We start from the raw sequence: 26,537 nt of genomic DNA, 5'->3' as shown, positions 1-26,537 counted from the left end.
TACAACCCAGCTATACGCTGTCTTTAGATTCATAGATACAAACAGGTTGAAATTAAAAGGATGGAACAAGATACACAAGCAGTAACCAGAAGAGATGTGTAGTGGCTACACTTAGATAAATAACAATTTAAGACAAAACTGTTACTAGAGAAAAAGGACATTTTATAATGATAAAAGGGTCAGTGCATCAGGAAGACTTAAGAATTATAAGCATGCATCTAACAACAAAGCCATAAAATACCTGAAGCAAAAACTGACAGAAGTTAACAGAGAAATAGACAATTCAACAATAACAGTGGTAGACTTCATTACCCCACTTTCAATAATAGATAAAACAACTAGATGATCAACAAAGAAATAGATTAAGCAGTACTATAGTCAGTTACCATTCTGTTTCACTCCTAGGGATACTGTGAATAATTAGCCACTGTCAAAGACCTCTACAAAGAGCCCATCTCAATGGTGGCATTCCCTACAGCAGTAACTGGCCCACTAGGAGAGCAACCAGAGAGCTTTTCAAACATGAAGGTGCTTCCTTCAGTAATGGATATCTCAATGCCTTAGAGAAGAGTGTCTTCTCAGCCAGCTCATGGAATATAGTTGGCAGGCTGTGCATGAAAAATCAGTCCAACATTCATACACCCTCAGCTTTTGGATTTCCTCCTCCACCTGATGCCAGGAAAGCTCTAACATCTTAACCTCACTAACTGTAGGCCACCACTGAGTCCAAATTTCAGGTAACCAACCAAGTAAATGCTTAGAGCCAACTTCAGGTGCACAGGCTAAAAAGTTATGTCTGGAATATCTAGTAAGTGCACCCATATCAATATTGTTCTATTTCTCCCTCATTGGTCTAACACCCTTAGAATCCATTCTCATACACTCTCCAGGTGTCTGCTGGTATATAGTAAGTAGCAATGGCTTGCAATTCCTTTGGTGCATAAACTGTCTCCTCCTGGGTCACATAGTGTACCTGTTCCCCTGAAGCATTAAGGTTTTAGTGGCAGTGGATTTTGAGAGTAAGCATCCCCTTTCAAGGCATGTACCCCAGGTGAGGTTATCACAAGGTTTTCAGGCAAAGGAAAGCTAGTCTCCTCATACCCTGGAGGGAAAGCTACCTTTTTTTTTTAATTGTAAAAATGTATATAACACAACATTTGCCAATTCAACATAGGACAAGCTACTTCTGTTGGTAAGGAAGACTCAGGGAGACTTGGGAGTTCAAGACCGTTAGTTTCATCTGGGTTCAAGCAGATGGACCATTCCAAATTCCTGGATCCCAGTCTTCCTAATCAATGCCCTCATTTTCATATGACAAATTTAATGACACTGTGAATTCAACTGTTTCTATAATTCAGCAACCAACACGATTAAATTTTACGTTTTATATTTAGCACTATGAGTCCCGAGTCTACAAGAAATGAGATTGTTTTGTATCTGTCATGGAAGTTTCTGGTTCTCAGACTGAGACTTGAGTAGAGAGTTAATAGACCTAAGCTTGTCATTTTCTCTCTGTAACTACTCAAGTGCACTGAAAAGAATTCATCCCATACCACAGTCCTTAGTTATTACGATTGCTGTCACGGTCACGGGCAGCAGCCAGTTGGACTCGCAAGGCATGTGTATCATTTGGAACTTTATCCCGATCAACCACAGTTGACAGCTTGGTTAACTATGATGTCATTGCATGGCTTGGATTACTAGCATCCCATTTTCCACTGGCAAGGAGTTTAGCAAAGTGCTCAAGCTCAAGGGTGTGACCAAATCAGTCACAAAATCCCATCTTTAGGGTCTTTCTCCTGAGAACCCTCCAAGTGCCAATAACTGTATTAGGCAAGGTCCAGTCAGAGGACAGGCGCCACACGATGGGAAAGTTTAATATAAAGAATTGTTAATAAGGGATTGGAGTAATGGAATTAGCTAATGAAAGCTAAAGACTATTCTAAAGAATACAGCATTAGCACAATCCCTAGGGCTGAAAGAGCGCTCCTAACAGAGTCCTCCACCACCAGGGCTGAGTTCCAGACCTCACTGGAAAGAGCATGGCTGTGGTTCACTGGATGGCAGAGAAGTTAGAGGTGCCTCACCAACTGACCTGCTAGAAAACTGATCGCTGGGGTACCAGGGGAAGCTGCCAGTCACTGGGCACTGCTGGAATCAGGAACTGAAAGAGTTGCACCCTTCAGAAGCCCAGTGCTGGAGAAAGCTTTGTCAATACAGAGATAAGCACCACAGAAAGCCATGCCATTGCAGGAGTTAAGCACTAGAGAAAGTACAATCGGGGAGAGCAGAGGGATGAAGAAAATCAGGCTACTGCAGAAACCTTGCTCTGCAGGAGTCCACTCACTGGGAAGCAGCATGTTGTCTGGGGTGTGTGGTATCCACATGCAAGGTGTTTTCCTGGCTAGGGGCAGTGAGTTCACCAGGGAAACTCGTGCTCTGGTCATGCATCTGGGGCAGAGCACCACTGGATATTCCCACTGACAACACCTGTACAGCAAGATCAAGAAAAGTGAAACCACAGCAGAAACTACAAAACCTGGAAGAGCACCCCTTCTCTTCTTGCAGTGACCCTCCAGTGTCCTCTACTGACAAACCTTAACATCATTCTCACTGCAAGGAGAAAGACTTTGTGTCCAACCCATTACCTCAGGACAGGTACTAAAGGGTGAATTTGGAGCCCAGGGGCGATAACTTGATAACTGGCACAGCAGTGGAGTCCCCGCATTGGCTCTCTGACTGACGGGGTAAGGCCCCTCCCAGTAGGAAGGGCTAAGCAAAAGCTCATGAAACTTCCAAGATAATAGCGTACTAGCAATATCACAACCCTGGGGGAAGTGAAGAAGTTAATGCAACCATCAAAGAATTGAAAGAAGCCCATTTAATTCACCAGTTGGCCTGTGCAGAAATCAGATGGATTTTAGGGAATGATCATGGACTACCCTAATCTTAACCAGGTGGTGGCTGTGACTGCAGCTGCTGTCCCAGATATGGTATCTTTATTGGTGCAAGTCAAACAGCCCTTGGTATTTGGTACATACACAGCTATCAGACTGGCTTCTCCATACCAATATGCAAGGTCTACCAGAAGCAGTTTGCTTTTTTTCTGGCAAGGTCTGCATATTAGTTTCCTAGGACTGCTATACTAAATTACCACAAACTGGTAATTATCACAAATTACCACAGAATTTTGACTTAAAACAACGGAAATGTTAAAAAAAATATTTATTAAACCCATTGCCATCCAGTCAATTGTGACTCATAGCAACACTAGGACAGAGTAGAACTGCCCCATAGAGTTTCCAAGGAGCTGCTGGTGGATTCAAACTGCCGACCTTTTCGTTAGCAGCCGAACACTTAATGACTGCACCAGCAAGGCTCCAAATATTTATTAGAATCTTATAAATAGAGAAAATTATAAAGAATATTCTGTAAACTTACTGCACAGATAACACATACGGACCTCTTTTGATTGTAGTAAAATATTTACAACATAATGTTTGTCATTTTAACCATTTTCAAGTATGCAATTCAGTGGTATTAATCACACTCACAATGTTGTGCAGCTATCCTCACTGTTTCCAAAACTTCTCATCACATCGAATAGAAACAACCATCACGCAATTACTTCCTCCCTCCCTCAAGCCCATAATAACCTGATCTGCTTTCTCTACACACTTGTCTCTTCTAGATATTTCATAGAAACGGGTTCACACAATATTTGTTCTTTTGTGCCTGGCTTATATCACTTTGCATAAGGTGTTCAAGGTTCATCCATTTCATAGCATTTATCAGAACTTCGTTTCTTTTATGGTGGAATAATACTCCAGTGTATGGATATACCGCATTTTATCCATTTGTTTGTTGATGGACATTTGGGTCATTTCTACCTTTTGCCTGTTTTGAATAATGCTGTAATGAATACTGGTGTGTAAAAATCTGTTTGAGTCCCTGCTTTCGATTCTTTTGGGTATATACCCAGGAGTGGAATTGCTGGGTCATGTGGTAATTCTATGTTTAGCTTTTTGAGGGACTGCCGAACTGTTTTCCACAGTGGCTGCACTATTTTACAATCCCACTAGCAATAAATGAGGGTTCCAATTTCTCCACATTCTCATCAACACTTGTTATTTTCTGTTAAAACAATGGAAATTATCTCACAGTTCTGGAGGTTCAAAATCTAAAACCAAGGTGTCTGCAGGGTCATGCACCCTCTGAAGGCTCTAGGAAAGACTCCTTCCTTGCCTCTTTCTAGCCTGTGGTGGCTACTGGCAATCGTTGGTGTTCTTGGCTTGGAGCTGCATCACTCCAGTCATTGTCACATGGCCTTCTTCCCTGTGTGAACGTCAGTCATTGGGTATAGGGCCCACCACAATCCAGTATGATTTCATTTAATTAATTACATCTGCAAAGACCCTATTTCCAAATAAGGTCATGTTCGGAGATTCTGGGTGGACATAACTTTTGGGGGATACTATTCAACCCAACCCCGTCACCATATATCTTTAGGTTGCCGCAGGGTTATGTCAGTTCTCCCACTCTCTGCCATAATATAGTCCCCAGATACCTTAATCATCTTGACATTCCACAAAGCATCACACTGGTACACTACCTTGACATTACTGAATCTGATGAGAAAGATGCAACAAGCACTTTAATTGCCTTAATAAGATATATGCAAACTAAAGTGGGAGATAAAACCCACCAAAGATACAGGGCCCAACACCTTAGTGAAGCTTTCCGGAGTTCGGCAGTCTGGAGTATGTTGACATATCCTCTCCACGGTGAAAGACAAGATGTTGTACCTCACACCACCTACCGATCCCCCATAAAAGTGGCGTAATGCGTGGTAGGCCTATCTGGATTTTGGAGGCAACATATCCCATCTATGGAGTCACTCGTAAGGCTACCAGTTTTGAGTGAGGACCAGAGCAAGAGAAGGACCTGCAGCAAGTTTAGGCTGCAGTACATGCAGCAACCCCACTCGATTCTTATGATCCAGCAGATCCAATGATACTCAGAATGTCCATGGCAAACAGAGATGCTATATGAAGCCTCGAGCAAGCACCAATAGGAGATTCAAAGCACAGACCTCCAGGATTCTTGAGAAAATCTAGGCCCTCTTCTGCAGATAATTATTCTACTTTTGAGAAACAGCTTCTGCCTTGCTACTAGGTCTTGGCAGAGACTGCACACCTAGCCAGGGGCATCAGGTAACTGTGACCTGAGCTTCCCAACACGAATGGGGTATTGTCTGACCCACCCGACCATATAAGGTTGTGTATACACAGCAGCAATCTATCATTAACGGAAATGGTATTAACAGACCGGATCTGAAATGGTCCAGAAAGTATAGGCCATTTACATGAGCAAGTGGCTCAGACTCCTTTGACCCCAACCATGTCTTGTTTGTTGCATTGTCTCCTCTTCCTCAATCCATGCCTATGATCTCCTGAGGTATTCCTTATGACCAGTTGACTGAGGAAGGAAAAAAAAAAATCAATCCTGATTTACAGATGAGTCTGCCTAATATGCTGTAATGATCCACAGTGCACAGCTGCAGCACCACAGTCCCACTCTGGGAAACCTGGAAGAACAGTGGTGAAGAAAAATCGTTGCAGTGGCCAGAACTTCGGGCAGTATATTTGGGTGTCCTCTATGTTGGGACATGAAACATAGTTAGAAGTACAGACCTACACTAACTGATGGGCAGTTGCTAATAGTTTGGCTGGATGGTTAGGGACTTGGAAGGAACAGGATTGGAAGCTTAGTGACAGGGAAGTCTGGGGGAGTAGTATGTGGATGGACACAGTTCTCTGGATGGGCACAGACTCTGAAGATATTTGTGTCCCATCTGAAATGTCTAGACATCCACTGCAGAGGAGTCTCGTAATAACCGGGCAAACAAAATGATTTACTCTGTGGATGTCAGTCAGCCTCTTTCCTCAGCCAACTCCATGCTTGCTCAAGGGGCCCATGAACAAAGTGGCCACAGTAGCAGGGATGGAGGCCATGTGTGGACTCACCAGCATGGGTCTTTCCTCACCAAGGCTGACCTGGCTAATACTCCTGCTGACAAGTAAGACAAACACTGAGCCCTCAATATGGGACCATTTTCCAGGGGAATCAGGCAACTAACTGGTGGTAGGTTGTGAACATTCCACAGCCTCTATCATGGGTGGGGCAGAGATTCATTTTCACTAGAATAGACACAAGTTCTGCACGTGGATTTGCCTTCTTTGCCTTTGTTTCTCCCAGCACCATCATCCCTGGACTCAGAGAATGCCTCACCTACAGTGCTCTTCAAGGGCAAGCATCAGCCTTTTCCCTAGTCAGTTGAGCTATTCAGCTTCTTTCCACATGCTCAAAGGTGAACAGATCAGGTAGGCTCTTCCAGAATTGCATGTGTGTGTGTTAGGGGAGAAGGTTTAAGGGAGCCCATTAATTATATCCCTCTTCTGAATTCTAAACCATGTTACTGAATCCCAGAATTAATGATTTACCCACCCATGATCATAAGCAGAACCGGACCATCGCAGGTCTCCCCTTGTATAACTTGGAACATGGAACAGAATCTAGGTTCTTAGACAGCAGCCTCACTCTCAAGGAGGAAAAGAGGAAGGAGCTGATCTAGAGAGACACTATTTCTCCTTCCTAAGTAAGTCAGGAGATGGAGAAAGGTCAGGAGTGTTATACCAGTGGACCTCCTTCCACATAAAAGGAAACATTAGGAAAATGTGTTCTCCCTACTAACATTACACAAGGGAGCTGGTATAGCCCTTTCCTGAAGGTATTCACAAGCTAAGCTCTTTCATGAAGCCAAGTGTATTAGTTTTCTATTGTTGTGTAACAAACTACCACAAATAACAGCTTAAAACAACACCCATTCACTATCTTAAGATTCTGTAGGTCAGATCTGATGGGCTCGTTTGGGTTCTCTGCTTAAGGGTTCTCAAGGCCCAAGTCAAGGTGTTGGCCAGGCTGGGCCTTTTATCTACAGAATTTGGGGAAGAATCCACTTCTTAGCTCACTCAGGTTGTTAGCCAAATTCAGTTCCCTGTGGTTGTAAAACTGTTGTTCACTGTTTCCTTGTGGCTGTCAGCCAGGGCTGCTCTCCACTTCTAGAGGCCACCCTCATTCCTCATCATGTGGCTCATTCCATCTTCAGGCCAACAATGAAGTGTCAAATCCCCCTCAGGCCTTGAATCTCTGACTTCCTCTCTGCTACCAACTAGGATAAACTCTGCCTTTAAAGGGCTGACCTGACTGGGTGATATCTTAGCATTAGCTGACTTGGACTGTAACCAAAACCAAAATCAAACCCAGTGCCGTCGAGTCGATTCCGACTCACAGCGACCCTATAGGACAGAGCAGAACTGCCCCATAGAGTTTCCTAGGAGCGCCTGGTGGATTTGAACTGCTGACCCTTTGGTTAGTAGCGGTAGCACTCAACCACTACGCCACTTGGGCTTTACAGCTGGGAAATCCTTTCACAGCAATCCCTAGATTAGTGGTTGAATAACACCTGGGGACAGGAATCATGGGGGGGGGGTAGACAAGGGGCATCTTTAGAATTCAGGCTACCACACGAAGGAATCCCTGTCTTCACCTCAGACCTTGAGAGACAGCAAGCCCTCTCTGCCACAGTTCTCTTAGATCCTAGACTGGCCTAAAAGGCAAGCAAGTCTGGCACATGCTGTCAACTTCTCAGCTGGTTCATAAATTCATACCAACTTGGTGTGAGTAGAGAAAGGTGCCCCTTCTTTAAAACGGGAGCTGTGGTGATGCAGTGGTTAAAACACTCAGCTGGTAGCCAAAAGGCTGGCGGTTCAATCCCACCAGCTGCTCCACTGGAGAAAGATGGGACGGTTCTGTAAAGATATACAGCCTTGGAAACCCTATGGGACTGTTCTACTCTGTCCTACAGGGTTGCTATGAGTCGAAATCGACTCTACGGCAGTGGATTTGGTTTGGTTTTCTTTTTTATATATATCCACATATTTTTAATTGTGCTTTAGGTGAAAGTTTAGAGAGCAAATTAGTTTCTCATTAAACAATTAATACACATATTGTCTTGTGACATTGGTTATCAACCCCACAACATGTCAACACTCTCCCCTTCTCAACCTTGAGTTCCCCGTTTCCATTCATCCAGCTTTCCCATCCCCTCCTGTCTTCTCATCCTTGCCCCTGGGCTGGTGTACCCATTCAGTCTCGTATACATGATTGAACTACATGTGTTATTGTTTGTTTCACAGGCCTGTCTAATCTTTGGCTGAAGGGTGAGCCTCAGGAGTGACGTCAGTACTGAGTTAAAACGTGTCCAGGGCACCATACTCTTGGGGTTTCTCCAGACCAATAAGTCTGTTTTTTTTTTTTGTGTGAGTTTGAATTTTGTTATACATTTTTCTCCAGCTCTGTCCAGGACCTCTATTGTGATCCCTGTCAGAGCAGTTGGTGGTGGCAGCCGGCACTATCTAGTTGTGCTAGACACTTTCTGGTGGAGGATATGGTGGTTGTGGCCCCTTGGTCCTTTGGAATAATCATTCCCTTGTGTCTATGATTTTCTTCATTCTCCCTCGCCCCAGATGGGTTGGGACCAGTAGCCGTATCTTAAGATGGCCGTTCACAAGCTTTTAAGACTCCAGACGCTACTCACCAAAGTAGGATGTAGAACATTTTCTTTATAAACCATGTTATGCCAATTGAGCTAGATGTCCCCCAAGACCATGGTTTCCAGACCTCTGCCCAGTAACTTGGTCCTTCAGGGCATTTGGATGTGTCTATGAATCTTCTATGACTTTGCCTCGGTTAAGTTGTGCTGACTGCCCCAGTATTGTATACTGTCTTACTCTTCACCAAAGTTACCACTTATCTATTGTCTGTTTAGTGTTTTTCACTCCCCATCTGTCCCCTCCCTCCTAACCATCAAAGATTCTTTCTTTCTATGTGTAAACCTTTTCATGAGTTTTTATAATAGTGGTCTCATATGGTATTTGTCCTTTTGTGATTGACTTATTTCACTCAGTCTAATGCTCTCCAGATTCATCCATGTTGTGAAATGTTTCCCAGATTCCTCATTGTTCTTTGTCGTTGCATAGTATTCCACTGTGTCTGTATCATAGTTTATCTGTTTATTGTTGATGGGCACTTAGGTTGTTTCCATCTTTTTGCTATTGTGAACAATACTGCAGTGAACTTGGGTGTGCATATGTCTATTCATGTGATGGGCTTTCTAGTATTTCTCTAGATATATATCTCTAGGAGTGGGATTGATGGATTGTATGGTAGTTCTATTTATAGCTTTTTAAGGAAGCACCATGGAAACCTTGGTGGTGTAGTGGTTAAGTGCTACAGCTGCTAATCAAAGCGTCAGCAGTTTGAATCTGCCAGGCACTCCTTGGAAACTCTATGGGCAGTTCTACTCTCTCCTATAGGGTTGCTATGAGCCAGAATCGACTCAACAGCACTGGGTAAGGAAGCACCATATCATTTTCCAAAATGGTTGTACCATTTTGCATTCCCACCAGCAATGCATAAGAGTCCAGTCTCCCTGCAACCTCTCCAGCATTTGTTGTTTTCTATTTTTTTCTATTAGTGCTGGTAATGTCGGGGTGAGATGGTGTCTCATGGTAGTTTTGATTTGCATTTCTCTAATGGCTAATGATCATGAGCATTTTCTCATGTGTCTGTTAGCTGCCTGAATGTCTTTTTTGGTGAAGTGTCTATTCATGTCCTTTGCCCATTTTTTAATTGGATTATTTGTCTTTTTGTTGTAGATGTGTCGGATTTCCCTATAGATCTTAGAGATTAGAACTTTTTCGAATTTGTCATAGCCAAAAATTTTTTCCCAGTCTGTAGGTTCTCTTTTTACTCTTTTGGTGAAGTCTTTTTATGAGCATAAGTGTTTAATTTTAAGAAGACTCCAGTTATCTAGCTTATCTTCTGTTGTTTGTATATTGTTATTTATGGTTTGTATCCTATTTATACCATATATTAGGGTCCCTTGCATTGACTGTATTTTTTCTTCCATGATCTTTGTAGTTTTGGATATTATATTTAGGTCTTTGATCCATTTTGAATTAGTTTTTGTGTGTGGAGTAGGGTATGGGTCCTGTTTCATTTTGGTTTGGCTTTCTTTAAAAACAATTTACTGCCATCTGTTGGAAATTTGTTGTAATAACTATACAAATCTATGATGACCGGGAATTGTGCAATGCACTACTGGCACAACTATGAGCGGCAGCCCTGATCCCAGTAGACCCTGTGGTCTCCAATACACCTTCTGTGTTTGTTCCAACCACTTGCCTACCTGGGCTGTTGTCTATAGAGACATTTTTTTTCCCCAGAATCCTTCTTTCTGACATTTTTCATTGGTATATTTTTCTCTGCCACTGGTCTGATCTAATTTTTTGGTTATATCCATAAGCAAATATCTAAGATCCTACAAGGAGCAAATCCTGAAATATAAGCAATAATAAGGCAATTAAAAAAAAAAAACCTGTTGAGTGATTCTGACTCATGGCGACCCCATGTATTAACAGAGCAGAACTGCTTCATAGGGTTTTCTTGGCTATGACCTATATGGGAAGTATATCGATAGGTCTTTCTTTCACCGAGCCACTAGGCAGGTTTGAACTGCCAACCTTTAGGTTAGTAGTTGAGTGCAAACCATTTGCGCCACCCGGGGCCTAAGGTAATAATAGCAGCCACTAATGTTACTCAGGGAGCCCTGGTAGCACAATGATTAAGTGCTCTGCTGCTTACAGAGAGTTTGGCAGTTTGAACCTACCCAGCAGCTCCTTGGGAAAAAGAACCGGCAATCTGTTCCTGTAAGGATTATAGCTTAGAAAACCCTATGGGGCATTTCTGCTCTGCCACATAGGGTCAGTATGAGGAGAAATCAACTTGACAGCACTAACAACAGCAATGTTACTCAGTGCCTGTATCTATATACCTGTACATACATAGATTTAGAGAGATATATAGGTTTTATACACACACACACACACACACTCACATATGTATCTAATCTTATTTAATCCTCACAGAAACCCTGCCAAGTAAGGATTATTATCCCAGCTATATGGCACAGAGGTTACGTGATACAGCTGCTAACCAAAATGTCGGCAGTTCAAATCCACCAGCCGCTCCTTGGAGACCCTATGGGGCAGTTCTACTCTGTCCTCTAGGGTTGGCTGGAATCGACTCGAAGGCAACGGGTTTGGTTTTTTATATAGATAAGGAGTCCCTGGGTGGTAGAGCACAAACTGTTAGCACTCTACTACTAGCCGAAAGGTTGGCTGTTGGAATCCATCCAGAGGTGCCTTGGAAGTCAGGCTATGGAGCAGTTCTACTCTGCACACATGGGGTCATGAGTTGGAATTGACGCGACAACAACCAGCAACAACAACAATGCATAAGGAAACTGAGAACTTAAGTTAATTGCCCAAGGTCATGAGTAGAAAGAAGTTGTGTTAGGATTCAAACCTATGCCAAGTTATCTGAATCCCATGCTCCTAACCACTGTGCTCTATTGCTTTTGTGGACGTTAGCTGAGTAACTATATCTGAATTGAGACCTCTGCCGTATACCTCTTGAATGGGAGCCAGGGCTTCTCTGTGGTGAGGCCACTGGCCCCTGTAACAGGGAAGAGGCCAGCCCTAGAATGTCCAAGGTCTATTCATGGGGAGGGTGAGAATGGCCTGAAGGGAAAGTGTAGTAGAGAGTTGTTTGTGACCAAAAGAGAAGGATGGCCAGTGGGACTAGGAAAGAAAACCATGGAAAGAGGAAAAAAAACAGCAGGGCCCTGTCTTACCATTGAATCTCTGATGCCTGGCACGTTGCTGGTGTTTAGTTTGCATTTGATGAATGAATGAATCTCAGCGGGGTAGCCAGCATGCCTGTGAGAGCTCCTCTCTGTATTCTCTGATGTCTGCTCCTGCGATCAACTCCTTCTTTTTCCTGTAAATTAGCTCATTTGAACTGGATATGCCAGGCCCTTTGCCAAGTGCTTTACCTCCATCTTCTTGTTTAAAGCCCTCACAAGGACTCTCTATAGATTATTTTGTATTTGAAAGCCTTCTGGACTAAAGAACGATATTCACTACCTTCTGTGCTCTGTTTAATGTTCAATTTATTAACTATTCAACAACAAAAATTGAAAGCCGTTTTTTTTCTTGGATATTTAGTCTTTGATTACAAATTTGATCAATTTAGATTATCTTGAATAATTTAAATGGAAAATACAAGTTCAGTATGGCTGATTCATGATTACAGAAGTTATTAAAACCCTGCCATCAAAACTCGTTATAAAAGTGCTAATACCATGGGTTTAACTTTTTTCTTACCCTGATCCTGACAGTTTCCAGAGGTTCCAATTTTTACATCTTTCTAGGGTTTCAGTAATTCTACCAGTTCTTATTTTTATACCTTCCTAGAGTTCTTGTAATCCTACTAGACCCAAAAGAAAAGGGAAACTTTCTCAGAATAAGTTGAGGTTTCAGGTTCTGGGCTGCAACATGGGGTCTGGTTGCACAGCTCTTAAGGTTTTAAACCTGAGCCACTGATCATTGGGCCTAGCGCTTTTTTTTTTTTTTAATTTTATTGTGATAAAATATATATAACAAAATTTGCCATTTTAACCATTTTTAAGTGTACAATTCAGTGACCTTAATTACATTCACCATGTTATGCAAACATTACCATTGACTTTTGCAAAAGTTTTTCACCACCCCAAACAGAAACTCAGCCCCCTTTAAGCAAAAACTCCCAATTTCCCCTCCCTCAAGTCCTTGGCAACCACTGACAAACTTGTCTCTATAAGCTTAGCACCTTTTTTATGGTAAAGTTTTGTACATGATGGAGCTTTTAAGTCTCTGTATTCTTTTCTTTTGTATGCTTTTAAATAATGTTTTATTATGGAAAATTTTAAAAATATGCAAAAGTATAAATAATGGTATATAGAATCTCCATGGACATACTACTCAGCTTTAACAATTATCAACTCATGGCCAATCATGTTTCTTCTATACTCTGCCCGCTGACTTCCCTCCTTTTTTATTTTGAAGCAAATTTCAGACATCATATAATTGCATCAGCAATTAAACCCACTGCCGTCGAACATCAGTAATTATTCCTGTATAATTCTCTAAAATATAAGGACTGTAAACCACAGTACCATGATCACAACTAAATAATTTTATAATTCATTAACATCGACTATTATTGTCCTATTTAAAAAATTGTAGTTTGTTTGAACCAGGGTCCAAATAAGGTCTATACATATCAGTTCTTTATACAGGTATTAATTTTTGAACGTTCGTATCTTTCCCAGAGATGATACATTCAAGTTTTGCATGACCATTATGATATATTGACTTGGCCTGTTGCCATTATTAAAACCTACGTATTCCATTATGTGTAAGGGAATTAAAAAAAAAATTGAGGTACCTAAAAAGATCTGAAATGGCCAGTTTGAAGATTGGGTACAATTCTTCATTTGCTGGTTCCATTTTCACCTTCTCGGCAGCCATTTTCCATACTGTTTCTAAGAGAGGAATGTCCGGTAATGATGACGTAACAATACTGCGACCCCCCCGCCCCCCCCGTCACTTACCAGTGTAATTTCCTCACTGTAACCAATCTAAGAAAGAGACGTAAACCTTCTTAAGCCAATCGCCTTACAGAGCTTGGCACAGGAAGTTGTTCTTACAAGTTCCAACACAGGAATCCATCCTTCAAGAGTTCCTGTCATCGGGAGCCCTGCCTTAAAAAAAAAAAAAAAATTTTTTTTTTAAACGAACTACCAATTGAATAATGTCTTTCGGTGATCCCAGTTTGTAAATACCAATCAAGTAACGTATTTCATATCTGTTATTTCCTTTCCTATAAAACGTGACTGCTAAGTTGCCATTTTGGATTACTGGATTCCACCGCATGGAGTTCAGTCTATTCTCAGCTCAAGCTGTCTTTCTTTCAATAAATCTCTCAATTTTACATTAATCAGAGTACAGATGGTTACTCTAAGACAATTGTTAACTTATAATTGGTAAGGTCACCAAGAGTTTTCACACATACCCTTCCCCGCCCCCTTTCCTGGCCAAAACTCATTGCCTCGAGTCAACTGCAACTCATGGCGACCCCATGTGTATTAAAATAGAACTGCTCTGTGGGGTTTTCTTGGCTGTAATCTTTATGGAAGCAGATAGCCAGACCTTTCTTCTGCAGTGCTGCTGGGTGGATTCGAACTGCCAACCTTTAGATTAGTGGTTGCGTGCAAACCGTTTGTACCACCCAGGGACCTCTTTTCCTGAGGGAGGGTCTCAAACCTGGCTGCACATTAGAATCTGAGGATCTTCTATGATAGGTCCTGAGCATTAGTGTTTTTTAAAGCTCTCCATGTTGAGAACTACTCTCTTAGCAGATGAGGTACTAAGTATGCTTAAGTTAGTCCTCATTAGGAAACATGGCTAGTTCATGTCAGAACACAGTGTTGAAACCTCCCTCCTTCTTCCTGGTTATGTCCAGTCATAGTAGGGACCTCACTTTTCCCAGGGTTACCTGACTCCCAGTTCCCTGTGTCTTGCTTGCACAGATAGAAACAAGTTCATATTTATGCCTTATAAACAGAGGAATAATAGAGGAAACAAAATACCCATATGTTAATACTCTCCTACTTATAAAACTCATTGAAATTCTACTTATTGACATCATCTTTCTTAGATTAATACAACTATTTGAAGACTTTATATTAACTTTCTACTTTTTAAAAAATTTCATTTTGTTGTTGAAAATTTACTAAGCAAAACACAACAATTCAACAGGTTCTGCATGTACAGTTTAGCAACACTGATTACATTTTTTGAGCTGTGCCACCATTCTCACCCTCCTTTTCTGAGTTGTTGCTCCCCCATGAACATAAACTTACTGCCCCCTAAGGTTCCTTTCTAATCTTTCAAGTTGCTGTTGTCACTTTGATCCCATATAGTTCCTTAAAGAGCATAATGCTCAAAACAGACATTTTTTATTAGTTAAGCTAAACTATTGTTTGGTTTTAAGAAGACTTCAGGGAATATTTTTAGTTTAAGGTTTAAATATTATCTCAAGGCAGTAGTTTTAGGGGTTCATCCACCCTCCATGGCTCCAGAAAGTTTGGAGTCTGTGAGAATTTGAAATTGTGTTCTACATTTTTCCCCTTTTGATCAAGATTCTTCTATAGACTCTTTAATCAAAATGTCCAGTAATGGTAGCTGGGTACCATCCAGTTCTGGTCTCATGGCAAAGGAGGCAGTTGTTATGGAGGCAAATTAGCCACACTTTCCATCCCCTCCTCCTATTTTTGATTCTTCTGTTGCTCCAGGTGAATAGAGACCAATTATTGTGCCTTAGGTGACTGCTTGCAAGCTTTTAAGACCCCGGGCGCTACGCAGTGAACTAGGAGGTAGAACAGAAGTAATAAACACATTATTAGGCCAATTAGCTGGGATGTCCCCCAAAACCATACCCTAAACCTCCAAACTAGGAAACCAGATCCCATGAAGTGTTTGTACGTAAGCAGCTTCAGTAGCTACTTTTTTTCTTTTGGTCATTGTTGTAAATATGTCTATCACACAACTTTTGCCAACTCAGCTTTTTTACAGGTGTACAGTTTATTGACAGCACTTACAATAATCGGCTGTGCAACCCTACCCTTAACCAATGTGATTTTTCCATCACTGACCAAACTGACACAATCCTTTGAGGCTGCAGTTATCATTATCCTCATCTTATAGTTGAAAAAACCCTGGTGGCATAGTGGTTAAGAGTTATAGCTGCTAATCGAAAGGTCGGCAGTTCGAATCCACCCAGGTGCTCCTTGGAAACCTTGTGGGCCAGTTCTACTCTGTCCTTTATGGTTGCTATGAGTCGGAATCAACTTGACGGCAACGGGTTTGGTTTTTTGTATAGTTGAACAAACTGAGCCTTGAAGAAATTATGTAATTTACCTATAATCACACTGCAAGTAAGTGTTGGAGCTGAGATTCAAGCCCAGCCCTAATTTCAAACACTGTGCTCCCATAGGTTTCCTACAAAGCCCTGCCTCAACCTTTGCCTGCTCTCACAGCAAGTGGCCCACCTGGGATTCCCAAGGCGTGGCCTTCCTAGCCTTGAGTGGGGTGAGTTGAAGAGGAAACACTACCCAGATGCTTTCTTTTCTCCCTGCAGGATCCAGGAGTGAGAATAACAAGGAGAGCCCTCCACGAAAAAGGCCTGAAGACAGAGCCCATCAGGAGGCTCCTTCCCAGAAGAGGCCTCCGGACAAATGCCCGGCCCAGTCCAACGGTGCCAGTGCCGGATACCAGAGCTTCTGGGGGAGGAAACAAAGCCCTGAGGGGACCCAGGACAAGCCCCCAGGGGAAGGGAAGGTGAGCCGTCTCCATAGTAAGGTGAGGCCCTTAGGACTTCCTTGGCCGCCCCTAAATGCCAGCCACTTACCCATGCCCCCAGGGCAGAAAGAGCTGCCCACCACGGGAACATGGGCAGGCGAGCAACCCTACACCTGCCCCAACCTATGGTCACAGCACCCACCTTGCTCTCCAATTGGCTCTCACACCGGTGCCCCAGGTGTGGGAAGGGCTTCGGGCAGATCTCAGACCTCTCCCAGCACCTGAGGATGCAGCACCAGAGGCCCTTCTGTGCCTCAAGTTCTGGGAGCACTTGGGCAGCAGTGCCCACCTCCTCACGCACCAGCGCTCCAATGCCGCCAGCAGCCCCAAGTGTGCATACAGTTCAGCATGCCTTGTGCTCCAGGAGAGAGGAGGAAATCTTGCTGGTACAGCACCAGAGGGTACATACTGCTGGGGAGCCTTCTAGTGCACAGCGCGGGTAGTGCTTCCGCAGGCCTCCAGTCTCCTGCAACACCAGGTGACACCCGAGAGCGGCGTCACTCAGAGGCCTATCCAGGTGTGTGTATGTCCAGACCCTCGTGCAGCACCTGCCCTCCCTCAGCCCCATCTCGGGAGGGTGAGGGCTATTGGTGTCACCGCCTTTGCAAACCCTATAGGACTTGGGGTGAGAACTTCCACCAGAGTGCCAGCCTTGCTGGTCACTGAGGAACAAACATGGGCGAGAGGACTTGCAGCCAGGTCACCTGCCTCTGAGCACTGCGGGACGCACGTTGGGGTGGGAAGCGCCTGAACCAGCTGGAATGAGCTGAGTTTTCTGGCGCAGCCGGGAGCTGGCTGTAACACACCTGGAGAATCTCCACCTGGAGAAGACCCAGAGCAAATGAGCCATTTATTGAGTGGCTCCAAGGGCTTTCATTAAGTTCGTGCTTCCTGACTCCACCGCTGGGTCTCTCATAATAGGAAATCACGACTCATTTATTGGGGGCTTACTCTGTGCCAGGCACTGTGATTTATGGGAGTTATCTCATTTAATCCTCACAACATCCCTGTGACATAGGTATTCTCATATTAGCATTTTACAGTTGGAGAAACTAAGTCTCCCAGTGGTTGTGGGACCTGCCCAAAGTCACACAGCCAGTACGTGGCAGAACCAGCATTCAGACCGAGGTTTGCCTGCCCGACTCCCCAGCCCTCTCTACTGTAGCACTGCTCATGCTGGTACACGGTGGGGTTAAGGCTGCAGGTTGGACGTGGCACCCATTTTTCTTAGTGGCAAGTTATATAAAACACATTTTATACTATAATGAGGAAATACTACCTGAAATGAAAATTAAGATTTGCATCAGTGATTGAAATGAAACTTGAGGCTTCAGAGAAATTTCACGCTTATGGCCAGTACTTCAAGGTTCAGCCCCTGGATGTCCAGAGTGACCTCTCTCAGACCTCTGGCTTTAGAGTTGATGACCAGCTCCTGTGCAGGGTCTTCCTGGAGGCCAAGGAACATGGCCTCTCTTCAGAAAGTTCATCAGGTTCCTCTAGGCTATGGTTTCCAAAGTCCCAACAAATATTAATCTTCAGCATTCAGGAATGAAAACCTGGAATTTTGGGGAATTCCCAAAATCATGCTTTCAGTATTTTTCCTAACTATTTCTGTATTTTTTAAAGTAAGAAATATACATTTAGTAGCAATTAGAAAGAATAGTAGACTATAACAAAAATTCAAAAAACTGGAAAATACCAGCAAACATTATTGAATAGTATTCAAATAAAATGTTTGAGTCTTCAACAAGATTCAAGCACTACACAGAATACGTGTTGAAATTGCCAATTTAAGGACTTAATTTGTTTCTAAAACTTATTAGACCACCATTCAGAGAATTTGTATAAAACATACTGTGATGTAAACACTATTAATATTTTATTTGTAAAAATGACTCACCATTAGTGGCGGGCAGGACCACAAACATATTTAATATGGCAACAGCTACAAGGAAAACACTAGATTGTGACCACTTCCCTCCTATGTGCTCCTGTCCCAGTTTCCAGAAATGTCTACCTTAACCTTGAACTCCATGTGTCAGCGTTTCCTTCTCTTGCCTTTGATTTGACATCGGTGAATTTCTTCAAACCAGTAATGCCTCTATGTGGATTGTTAAGCTTTAATTCTCCAGGAGAAATTACAATACTTTTCCCCATCTCCCCAGTTTCTTGACTCGAGATTCAGAATAACAAATTTCCCGATAAATGCCAGGAAAGATATCCCACATAGAAATACTCTGGTCCAAGCAGAATGGGCAAGGCAAGTCTGCTGCAGAAATCATCATCAAGTATATCATCAGCCCGGTCATTGAAGCTTCATGGTTTCAGGGGCCCTGGAGCCAGAAGACCTACTTATGGGTCCTAGCTCTGCCAGTTCCTAATTGGGAGACCTTAGGAAAGTCACTTTGTCTGAGCTTCAATTTAATGGGTAGAGTATTGCCTGAGAAATAATATGCCTGCTTTGTAAGGCAGTATTGTAGAAGGGTTAAAAGTGTGACTTTCAAGTGAGACAGTCATAGGTTCAAATCCAGGCTCTGTTGCTTACTACCTCTTTGGTATTTGGGCAATATCTAGTCACTCTAAGCCCCATTTTTCTCTTCTGTAAAGTGGGAGCCTATTTCATAGGGTTTTGGTGAAGTTTAAATGAGATCACGTATGAACATAACACAGAGGATGGTGCATTGTAAATGCTTGATAAATGTGGACTAGTATAGTTATTTTCTGTATCTACCTCACAGGGCAGTTGTGAGGATGAAAGGGAGATTATGTTGTTGAAGTGGTTTGTAGACTGTGAAATGGTATTCACATACTTCCCTTTCCTTCAGAGATGGGCTGGTCAGAAGCTATGGGCAGACATTAGTGGTATTTCCAAGTCAGGAGCCTGGGGGGTACTTCTGCCCACAGAAGGTAGCTGTGTTGAGGAGGGGGCATCACCATAGTGAGCTGGAAGATAGGTGTGACATGCTCTTAGATGTGGTTTAGTTGCAATCAAGTGGGCAAGCTCTGGGGCACGCTTGGTGGGGGGCTAGAAAACTGATTTTCAGAAGAAAGCTTTAGGAGTAAGGATGATGTTAAGTGGAACCTACCCACAATAGAGTTTTTTGGTAGGAATTGAATCAGAGAAACAGGGCATGTGAAAAAAGGTGGTGGGGGGGCTCTGTGACTCTCGTGTGATACTCTGCCCTTAGGGAACAGACCCATTAGCTGAACCAGTGCACCGCCCGCTGCTGTGCACACGCGTGCGATGCACACTCATTCCTTAGATCGTAGACCAAACATGGTTTAAAGTGCTTTCCAAAGATGATGTCATACAGTCCCGACAGCGGCCCCATAAAGTAAATATTAGCTCTCCTCCTATTTTGCAGGTGAGAACTTTGAGTCTTAAAAAGGTAAGCCCATTGCCCAAGGTCACACAGCTAACAAGTTGTAGAGGCAGGATTCAGACGGAGTACAAGCCCTTAACCACCACCAAGTTGCCTCAACTCACCAGGTGCCAGAGATTTAAACTTGAACAGAGAAAAAGAAAACTGAGATTTTACTAAGCGTCCTCCTCTCTTGCTTTCTGTGACAACTCTCTTCAGATACTACTCCTGTTTCTTTTGTCATTGCTTCTTTGCTTCCAGAGTTGCTGTTCTCTGCTTAGACCTTAAGTCAGGGTCCCCTGGGCTCCACTTTCAGACTTTTTCTTTTGCACAGGTCTCTGAGAAATCTTTATGCCTGCAGCTTCAGCTACTGGTCGTCTCCCATTCTAATCCAGACTTCCCCTCCGAATGCCAGCCTGCTCTAGCCCACTGCCTCCTCGGCATCTCTCCGGGCTCCAGGTGCCTGTCTGAATCCATCATCTCCCCTGTAATACTCGTCTCCTCCTGAGTTGCCCCTCGTTCTTACCATGGCCTCTTATTTCAGATACTGACATAGCAATGAGGAATCCAGGTAGCCTTCGCAGAGGAAGCCTCTTGAATCAGTTTTTGGGGCTAGAGATGGACTGCAGGGTATGTTCTTTGAGAGGTGCCAGCCACTGGGTGTAAACCTAGAGGGTGGAACTCATTAATCAGTCAGCTGTCTACTGAGCTCCCAGCATTGTGCCAGGCAGCAGTCATGAGTCAGACAGACAGGACCCCTGGCCTCAGGGAGCTTCCAGGTTACTGGAGAAGACAAACATTAAACAGTCTCCCCCAAATGCAAGCTCTGTTAACAAATGATGATAAATGTTGTGAAGAAAAAGTTCAGAGTGCTATCAAAGAATATAAACCTGAAAAACCCATTGCCATTGAGTCGATTCCAACTCATAGCAACCATATGGGACAGAGTAGAACTCTCGCATAGGGTTTCCAAGGAGTGGCTTGTGGATTTGAACTGCTGAGCTTTTGTTTAGCAGCCGAGCTCTTAACCACTGCGTTACCAGGGCTCCATAAAAACCACCCAGTGCCGTCGAGTTGATTCTGACTCATACCAGGGCTCCATGAAAGGATCTAAATTAGGTAGAGAAGTCAAAGAAGTTCATTTTGAGAAAGTGACAATGTTGTATTCCTGAGACCTGAGTTGGGGGAAAAGAATTCCCTGCAAAGGTGCACAAAGGCCCAGAGGTGGGAAGGAGCTTGGTATGTTAGGGAAACTGAAAGACAGTCATGTGGCTGGAGCCCAATATGCTGGGGGATGTGATCAAGATAAGCTTGGATGTACCTTGGGGATGGTGGCAGGGGTGGTTGTTCAGGCCTTGGTGAGGAGTCTGGGTTTTTTTGGTTTTATTTATTTATTTTATTCAAAAATAATTTTAAAAATTATTGAAATGGGAAGAAAATAATCTTACAAAGGACATCTGCATATCCTTTACCCTAAATTCACCTATGGTTAACATTTTATCCATTTTCCTTGTCATTTGCTCTCTCCATATATAGTTTTGCATATTGCTTTTTTTCTGAATTATTTGAGAATAAGTTACATTCATCATGTTCCCTTGCCCCTAAATGGCTTACAGTGCATATTTCCTAAAAGTAAGGATTGTCTTAGTTATCTAGTGCTGCTATAACAGAAATACCACAAGTGTATGGCTTTAACAAACAGAAGTTTATTTCTTCACAGTAAAATAGACTAAAAGTCCAAATTCAAGGTGTTGGTTCCAGCGGAAGGCTTTGTCTCTCTATCAGCCTTCTCATCAGTCTTCCCCTGGAAGCTTCTCTGCACAGGGACCCTGGGTCCAAAGGACACACTCTGCCCCTGGGGCTTCTTTCTTGGTGGTATGAGGTCCCCCTGTCTCTCTGCTCGCTTCTTTCTTTTATATCTCAAGAGATTGCCTCAAGACACAATCCAGTCTTATAGTTTGAGTCCTGCCTCACTAACACAACTGCCACTCATCCTCCCTCATTAACATCACAGAGGCAGTATTTACAACATATAGGAAAATCACACAATACTGGGAATCATGTACCAGCCAAATGGATACACACATTTTGGGGGGGACATAATTCAGTCCATGACAAGGATATTCTCTTATCTAACCTCAGTATGGATCCCTGGTGGCCCAGTGGTTAAGCATTCGCCTGCTAACCAAAAGATTGGCAGTTCAAATCCACGCTCCTTGGAAACCCCATGGGGCAGGTCTACTCAGTCTTATAGGGTTGCTCTTGGTTGGAATTGACTCGACAGCAACGGGTTTCCTTTTTTTTTTTAACCTTGGTGTAGTTATCCACCTCGCTAAATTTAACAGTGATGTAGTACAATATCTAGGTTATCATCTGTATGCCTGTTGTGTCAGTTGCCCCAATAATGTCCCTTATGTAGTATTTTCACCTTCTAGTACAGGATCCAGTCTAGGATATATTGGATTGTTGTTACTTCTCTTTAGTCTACTTTAATCTGGAATAGTTACTTAGCCTCTTTATATGTCTTCAGTGACATTGACATTACTGATGAATGAGGTCTCCACCTTTATTTTAATAGAATGGTCCCATTTTGGTTTTATCTGATGTTTCTTCATTATTGTATATGGGTTACATTCCTGGCTGGAAGGCTGCATAAGTGATACTGTGTTCTTCTCAATGTAATATGTAGAAGTACAGGAAGTCTAGCTGCCCCCATTGATGATGTTAGTTTTGATTCCCTAGTCAAGGTGTTGTCTGATTTTTCCAAACAGTAGTTATCATTTTTTTCCTTATAACTAATAATAAATCTATGGGAAGATACTTCAGGACCATGTTGATGTCCTATTCCAAGTCAAATGTTAAATAGATGAGATTTAACATCTATCGATGATTCTTTCCTGAATCAGTCTTTATCATGATGGTTGCAAAATGATGAAGTGAATTTGAATCTTGATGAACTTCCTAGTGCATCTTCAACTTACCAGGGGTAATGTTGTGCAGGAGACCTGCAATCCTGCCCAGAGGGTGCCCATTTGGAGACAAAAATAACCAAAGGCAGAAATTTTAAGAGACCAGAGGGAGCGGCAGATGCTCCAGAAGCCCAGGAAAGACAAGATGGTTCCTGATTAGAGAAATCAGGAAAGGCTCTGGCGGAGGTAGCATATGAACTAAGTCTTAAGGGTGAAAAGGACAGTTTTCCAATTCACAAAAGAAATATTTTATCACTCAGTGGAAAAGAAGAAATAAAAAAATAATAACCCCACTTCATATTTATTTTACTGGCATTGTAAACAGAATCATTATTGATTATATAATACTCCATTAGACCTCTTTTTCTTAGACTAATTCATTCCAGGCCTCCTGATAATCGGTTTAGGGGCTATGGCTGGTAGTGAAGGGAGGAGCAACTCTGGGGTCCATATGCAACTTAGGAATCAGTACTTGAGCCCATCCACTCATTCTTCTATTCAGCAAACATTTATTAAGGGCCCGACACATGCCAGGCCTGAGGGATACAGTGATGATCAGAACATGGTTCGTTCCCTGAGGACCTGAAGTCTGATAGTAAGGAAGTCACAAGTAGAAATAATTAACCGTAGAGCAACATGTAGAGTGCCACAATACAGGCCCACCGTGTAAAAGATAGGTGGTATCGCAGAGAAAGGAGCCTTGGGAGTAGATGAGGATATCAGGCAGAGCATGACCAGTTAGAAGGGGAGAGGATCAGAGACACATGTCAAGGGACCAGCTTCACACGGAACACTGCCAAGTACTTCCCTGTCCATAGGCATAAAAGCACATCCGTCTGCCCTTAGGATTCTGGGTGGGTGTTTTTTCCTGCTTTCTAATTTAAATATTTCCTTTCTCCTATTTTTGGGAGACTGTTTTTTACCCTTTTCCAAAATCTTAGCTTGCATGCTTAATTCATTAGTTTTATTTTTCCCTCTTTTTGACACTAAAGTATTCAATGCTATTAATTTACCTCTGCATATAGCTTTGGCTGTATTCCTTGTTTTTGTTTGTTTTGTTTTAATTATTTTCAGTCTGTGTTTTATTCTTGATTTACTTCTTGTCCTAAGGGTAATTTGAGATGTTATTTGTGTTTTTAAATTTCCAAGTGATGTGTTTTGTATTATTGTTAGTTGTATTGTGATCAAAGACTGGCTTCTACAATTCCTGCTTTTCAAAATTTGTCACAATATGCTCTGTAGCTTAATATTTATTGACTTCTGTCACTATCCATGAAACTTGAAGGTATATTGTTTGCAGGGTAAAAAAATTTATATGTTCATATCCTCTGTACTTATTTATTTTTTTGATTATTCAGAAAATCTGTTAGAATATTTCCAATAAAACTGTTTCTCATGTATCTCTTTGTATTACTAAGTATTTTATTTCATGGGACTTTGTTGTTGTTTATTCAACACATAAGAGATTAAACCTCTTGATTGTTAATTACACATGATAGTGAGGTTAAGAGCTTAGGTTCTGGAGTCAGACAGCCTGGATTCAAATCCCAGTTTTACTATTTATTAGCTTGAATTTCTTATCTATAAAATGGAAATAATAACATTATCTCCTTGGTATAGGTGTTAGATTAAATGAGATGGTGAAGGTAAACCACTTAAAATAGTGTCTGGCACATGTAAATACTCAATAAAGCTATAATTAGCTATGACAATCATTATTATATTGCCTGGCTGGCCATTACTGACATTTGAGGCCTCTGGTATAGAGGGAGAAAAGGTCTTTAGGGCCTTCTGCTTTTTTCTTGTGGGAGAAAGATGTGGCAGTGTGCTTCTGCAAAGATTTGCAGCCTTGGAAATCCTATGGAGCAGTTCCATTCTGTCCTATAGAGTCACTATGAGTTGAAATTGACTCTAAGGCAGTGAGTTTGGTTTTTTCGTTCTTTTTTTCTTGATCCAGTACACATGTGTTAAACGGAATGCAACATATACAGCATTGTGGAAAGGAGGACGAAAAAAATCTGGCAGCTTCCTAGTATGCAAAAACACTGTGGTACACTTGAATTTTGATGGTGGGATCATGTGGGTCAGCCCATGCACTAGTATGTGAGTGAAGTTAGTGGCATACTCCAGCTTTGTATGGTGGGAAGGGCAAATGGTGGTAGAATGAGAGGAAGAGAGGGAGGCCTAAGCTTTCCCTAGATGGTGCATTGAACACTGCCCCGCCTAGATTCTCTCAGAGTCCTTTTACCAGCTCTGTGAACCCAGCTTCTGTATGCTTTACTGCTAATGGCTTTCACCCTCTGCCTTTGGAGGCTTGCCCTTGGGCACTGGAGCCACTTCATCCATGGGGAGTTTTACATCCCCACACCCTCCCTCTCTCCAGGGTGACCTGTGGCCTGTAGCCAATGATTTGTGTGGAATTACAAAAGCCCAGTTCCTTTGCCTTGAAGCAGGACAAACTGTAAGTTGTCATCTATACTCCAGAACGCCTCTCAGGATCAGGCTGAGGCTGGGACTTGAAACCACACATTTTCTATCCTGCCTATTCCACTCTGTTCCACTTTTTTCCGGGGAACACTTCTTTAATACATCATTTGAACATGAATACTTGGCTCAGGGTCATCTTCTGGGAAAATCCAACCTAAGGCAAAGTGCTTCACACTGTCCTGAACAGGAGGAACTCTGACATCGAGAGAGTATAGTAGTCAGGACTGTTTTCGTTGCAAGGGACATAAACCCAAAAGGAACTCATTTAGAGGAAAAGAAAAAAAAAGTGGGGTTTAAAATGATACTAGGGTACCTTTTTTTGTTATTGTAAAATATATATAATACAGCATTTGCCAATTCAATGTTTTTCATGTGTACAATCTAGTGACATCAATTATATTAACTGTGTTGTGCAACCATCACCATGAACAAAAACTCACTGCTTCCTAAACAGTGATTCCCCCTTTCTACATCTCTCCTGTCCCTGGTAACCACTAATAAAACTTAGGTCTCTATACATTTGCCTATTCTGTATATTTCATGTGAGTGAGATCATACAATATTTGTCCTTTTGTGACTGACATATTTAGCATAATGTTTTCAAGTTTTATCCAGGTTGTAGCATCCATCAGGACTTCGTTTCTCTTTATGGCTGAGTAATTTTTCGTTGCAGGTATGTACCACATTTTGTTTATCCATTCATCTGTTTATAAATATTTAGATTGTTTCCACCTTTTGGCTATTGTGAATAATGCTGCAGTGAACGTTGATGTACATGTGTCAGTGTGCACCTCTGCTTTCAGGTCTATTGGGTATATATCTAGGAGTGGAACTGATGGGTTATAAGGTAGCTCTGGTATTTGAAATACTTTCATTTGCTGATGTGGCACAACTCAAAATGAGAAGAGCTGCAAACATCCATTAATAATTGAAACATAGAATGTACAAAGTATGAATGTAGGAAAATTGGAAGTCTTAAAAAATGAAATGGAGCACTTGAAGATAGATATATCCGAGATATTAGTGAGCTGAAATGGACTGGTATTGGCCATTTTGAATTGGAAAATCATGCGGTCTACTATGCCAGGCATGACAAATTGAAGAGGAATGGTGTCATGTTTGTTGTCAAAAAGAACATTTCGAGATCTATCCTGACATACAACGCTGTCAGTAATAGGATAATATCCATATGCCTACAAGGAAGACCAGTTAATCTGACTATTATTCAAATTTACACACAAACCACTAATGCCAAAGATGAAGAATCTGAAGATTTTTACTAACTTCTGCGT

At 42.3% G+C, this 26,537-nt stretch overlaps 1 long non-coding RNA gene across 2 annotated transcripts in view; it reads left to right on the top strand.

The window, feature by feature from the left end:
- LOC126087258 (uncharacterized) overlaps positions 1-24,193 on the top strand; it is a 37,199-nt gene extending 13,006 nt beyond the window's left edge. For both annotated transcript variants that reach the window (XR_007519694.1, XR_007519693.1), the window contains exon 3: positions 16,207-24,193. This is a non-coding gene — a long non-coding RNA (uncharacterized LOC126087258). The remainder of the gene's footprint in view (positions 1-16,206) is intronic.
- The last annotated feature ends 2,344 nt before the right edge of the window (positions 24,194-26,537 follow it).

This window comes from Elephas maximus, chromosome 12 (genome assembly GCF_024166365.1).
Source record: "Elephas maximus indicus isolate mEleMax1 chromosome 12, mEleMax1 primary haplotype, whole genome shotgun sequence".
NCBI classification, from domain to species: Eukaryota; Metazoa; Chordata; class Mammalia; order Proboscidea; family Elephantidae; genus Elephas; species Elephas maximus.
Note: the sequence above shows the minus strand (reverse complement) of the source record. Positions and strands in the feature narration are given on the sequence as shown.